This window comes from Rhagoletis pomonella, unplaced genomic scaffold, assembly GCF_013731165.1.
Source record: "Rhagoletis pomonella isolate Grant_MI unplaced genomic scaffold, Rhpom_1.0 Rhpom_scaffold_00010, whole genome shotgun sequence".
NCBI classification, from domain to species: Eukaryota; Metazoa; Arthropoda; class Insecta; order Diptera; family Tephritidae; genus Rhagoletis; species Rhagoletis pomonella.
In genome coordinates, this window is record NW_023458564.1 from 33,656,934 (window position 1) to 33,662,040 (window position 5,107).

Below are 5,107 nucleotides of genomic sequence, written 5' to 3' on the forward strand. Positions count from 1 at the left end.
AACCAGCACCACTAAATGTTGCAACAATACACAACAATGGCGGACAGCGGAAGCAACTGCAACAAAGCAGCAGAATAACAAGAATACCAATAAAAGCATGGGCCAAAAAAGGTAAAAAGAACAAATTTGGTAAAACTAAAATAAATTTAATCTGAGCCATTTACATTGCAGCGTTGCACGCAGCAGTGATGTCAGCTCGTGCAGGGCCAAGCCACCCCACTGCCATTACGGCGGCCCGTTCAGGTGGGCTGCAATGAATGTACAATGTATGTATGTATGTGTATGTCATTATGTGTTGCAACGGAAATGCAACTGCGGTAGTCGTACACGGAAACGCAGCCGCAAAATAAGGAAACATTTAACGAGCTATGCCGCAATGTGGCAGGCCGACAGTCGCCCTTGTCACCTCACCCTCACACACTTGTAGAACTCTGCACCCCAAGACAAGCCGTACAACTGCAACACGCCGCACGGGCACATGCACAGACACAGGTGTCGGTGCCGCATTACCAATGCAGTTGTCCTATTCGTTCGTGGTTGTTTTTGTCTCTGCAGGTGCATTTTTGTTGGTCCGCAACCCTGGAAGTTTTCGGAAATTTTGCGCAAATTGCCAGCAGCCGCATTAAATGGCGATGACGAGGACACCGCCACCACTGCCCAAAAATACGAGCCGAGCAACAGCCGCAGTTCGCCCCGAGCAGGGCATGCCGTTTAAATCCCAACGCCCAACAAACATAACATAACAGCTTGCAAATAGCTGCTCGACCACCAATCTAACTACAAGTAGACGAGCTGAATGTGCAGCTAAACTAGCTATTCCCCTGCCAGCACTCTGCCACACGCCGCAGATAAGTGGTGTGCAAAACCGCCTTCACCAACAAAACCATAGCAGTCATAACTTCAACAGCTTTAAGCCTGTCAGACAGGTGCGAATAATTCGGTCTTTGGTTGAGGGAAGCGTAATTCAAAAGCACAATGCGGCGACTATAATTTTCTAATGCATACTTGCGAGTAGTTGGACGATATTCTAGCAGCGTTTAAATTTGTAGGTGTACATAGTGGGCTTTGTTTTTCATATGTTATAATATTACGCGCATATTTGAGCGAAATTGATTTGGACGGAAAATTTTAAAGTTTAATATTGTTAAAAAATGCATTTTCGGTTATAAAATAACAAAAAATACCTAATACCAGGAGAAAGGAAGCTTTATCTGCATTTGATATTGTGGTGTTTTCTTTTAGATTGGTCCCATTAATACAATCAAGCGTCTAACTGAAAGACCAATTTAAAATATTGCTTGAAATTTGCAACATATGTACATACGCTAATTTGCGTTAATTCAAAAATTCGTATTTATGATCTGATTTGGCCTAAATTTGGGGTTTTATGTTAGTCACTGGGAGCTACACACCACGTTCGGGTGATACCTGCAGACTACTCCTTTCCCGGGCTGTACCTTAGGCTACTGTCGACCAGAAGTGGGAGCTCCAACCACTGTTACCAACTTGGTGCTTTTCGCACTAAATTTAGTGCTGTTCTTTATTCACAACGCGAAAATGTTTGAGTTTAGTGCTTGGTGCGTTTTTTGGTCTGAAGACACCAAATCTGGAAATCTTTAAAAAAGGGCGGGCGCCGGTGGGCAAAATTTATAGCAGTCCTAAGTTTTGTAAGCAACTTTATAACAATCGAAACATATGTGGCAACATACAAAATATGTGGCAGCACTTTCAATCATGCCAAAATTACATTCGGTAATTCGCCATGGCTACGAATAAGAATCGTGCTTTAGGTTGGATCTGTGGATCCATGATCTACATGCAAAATAGAAATAAACCAAAAGTTTTCTACTAAAAATTTGTTTTCTCAGTTCCAATTTGATCTAAATTTACTTGACTAAAATTTAACTTCAGAATTCCTAGAAAATTGTAATTTTACGTGGAAAAAACCTCAATAACTTTAAAAGATGGGGAGATTTAAAAATACTGTAGCTATTTTTGACATTCGGGGACAAAACTCCATCAAGTGCCATTAAAATATATTAAATTTCCCACTGACTTATTCCATGAATTTGCTGAATTTGAGGGACTTTGGGGCACGTTTTCCGTTATCCGATTTTAAAACTTTTTCACAGGCCACGTTTTCATGACCAAATGAACCTTTTTGGGGGAGTCTTGCTTTGTAGGACAAAGTTGCAAAATAAGGCGCAGGCTACTGCACATGCATGATGATATTCATTGAATTATTTTAGAACAACTACCCTCGTCCTACCGACCAATTAGCCTCACTTCCTTTATCTTAAAAGGCACGCAGAAAGTACTGGATCAGCATAGCAGAGAAGTTAACCTAAGGGAACGGTCGCTGAACAAGAACCAATTTGCCAATCAACCAGGCAAATCCACTAGAGGCTTCTATTCATAGCCTTACCTTAAAAATTGAGAAAGCTCTGGAGTCTAAACATATAGCTTTGGCTGCTGGCTTAACTGACACTTCGGCGCCTGGGCCACACTGGAGAAGTGAAACTTACATTATATATCTACTAGTTTGACTCATATATATGATATTTCGTCGGTGATACTGCAAAACATTCTATGTCACTTAATACCTTTGGCGCTTAATTGATCTGTTCATCAGCCAAAGGTAGATAGTTCTGTCAATAATTTATTACGGTGTACCGATGCATTCCGGTGCACGTAAGAGACCACCTAAATGTCAAGGGTACTAATTGACAGTTTTGCAGTATCACCGATTATATGTGTGATGTTTTATTTTTTTTGTTACTTTTGCTTACGGTTATATTCTTTGTCTTTTTTCTATCTAGATTCCTACCTCTACCCTTTTTGTTCTAATTACATTTATGTTATTCTTTTTTCCTTGATCTTTATCTTTATTTTTATCTTTATACTGTGTTGTTTCTATAACAAAAAAGTGTTTAAATTTACCTTGGTCTTCATCTTTGTTTCTATCTTTTAGATCTTTGATTTTATCGTTTTCTTCATCTACATATTTACCTAAATGACATGAGGTGCGATCACGTAATAAGATGTTATGTGATGTGATGCCAGGTAATGCGTGCAATGTGATATTATTTCATGTGGAGTGATGTGATAAGATATCTTGTCATGCCAAATGATGTCATATCATGTGATGTTCTGTCATATAATGTCATATCAAGTCATTGATAGTAACATCGACAAAAATATCGATACTAAATCGTTAAAAATATCGACAACAAAATCGATTATTATATCGATAAATTCCTAGAATTCCGAAAATCTCTAAAATCCCGAAATAGCTCCCAGATTGAGTCTCTGGGTCTATATCCTTTTCTTCATCTTTACTTTTATCGGTATCCCCATCTTCATCTTTTTCTTAATATTTATCTAAATTTTTACCTTTATGCTTCTTATTTTCTTCTTTAGAGAAGACCTCAAAACCCTCACTGGGTACTATACGGCATATTGTTACCTTCGCTTTCACCTCAGTAACATGAATACATGAATCTTTGATCAAAAAACGTCTGTCGCTTTTGTGAGTTGGACGATTAAACGCCAGAACACTTTCTTTGTGAATGTGACGCTCTTGCTATTTAGGAGTAGACTAGCTCACTTAAACACTTAATTAATTTGAAATTTGAAAAAATCCCTTGAAAGTGCTGGCTACATTAAAAGCCTTCCCCTTTAGGGCGGAGGTCACGTACAATAGATAACATTAGAGGTCGTATAAGGCCCATAATAATCAGGACGGTATCCGGCTCTAAGCTATTAGGGCCAGTGATCTAATAGCTTTGACATACGCAAATTTCTCTGATCATGGCTGCGAGGTAAACGGGGGCTGGATCAAGGTGTCATGCTTATCCGTGCTCATAATCGACCAGGCTGGGGCCCCTAAATAGTCCAGTCGCTTACTCAGCATTTCCAATGCCGGGCGCTGGCCCGGCGGACGATGTAAGTCACCAACTTAAATTTTTGACCACTGGGCTATGCTTGCGAGGTGAAGTAGGTGGTCATAGGACCAAGCGCAAACAAGAGCGAAAGAGGGAGAAAAAAAGCTATATCGCAATAACAGGCTGACCTGATTCGTTTTTAAAAAAGCTTGTCGCGCGAATACCAAACCGGCATTTAAATAACGGGTGATTTTTTAAGAGCTTGATAACTTTTTTTTTAAAAAAAACGCATAAAATTTGCAAAATCTCATCGGTTCTTTATTTGAAACGTTAGATTGGTCCATGACATTTACTTTTTGAAGATAATTTCATTTAAATGTTGACCGCGGCTGCGTCTTAGGTGGTCCATTCGGAAAGTCCAATTTTGGGCAACTTTTTCGAGCATTTCGGCCGGAATAGCCCGAATTTCTTCGGAAATGTTGTCTTCCAAAGCTGGAATAGTTGCTGGCTTATTTCTGTAGACTTTAGACTTGACGTAGCCCCACAAAAAATAGTCTAAAGGCGTCAAATCGCATGATCTTGGTGGCCAACTTACCGGTCCATTTCTTGAGATGAATTGTTCTCCGAAGTTTTCCCTCAAAATGGCCATAGAATCGCGAGCTGTGTGGCATGTAGCGCCATCTTGTTGAAACCACATGTCAACCAAGTTCAGTTCTTCCATTTTTGGCAACAAAAAGTTTGTTAGCATCGAACGATAGCGATCGCCATTCACCGTAACGTTGCGTCCAACAGCATCTTTGAAAAAATACGGTCCAATGATTCCACCAGCGTACAAACCACACCAAACAGTGCATTTTTCGGGATGCATGGGCAGTTCTTGAACGGCTTCTGGTTGCTCTTCACTCCAAATGCGGCAATTTTGCTTATTTACGAAGCCATTCAACCAGAAATGAGCCTCATCGCTGAACAAAATTTGTCGATAAAAAAGCGGATTTTCTGCCAACTTTTCTAGGGCCCATTCACTGAAAATTCGACGTTGTGGCAGATCGTTCGGCTTCAGTTCTTGCACGAGCTGTATTTTATACGGTTTTACACCAAGATCTTTGCGTAAAATCTTCCATGTGGTCGAATAACACAAACCCAATTGCTGCGAACGGCGACGAATCGACATTTCACGGTCTTCAGCAACACTCTCAGAAACAGACGCAATATTCTCTTCTGTA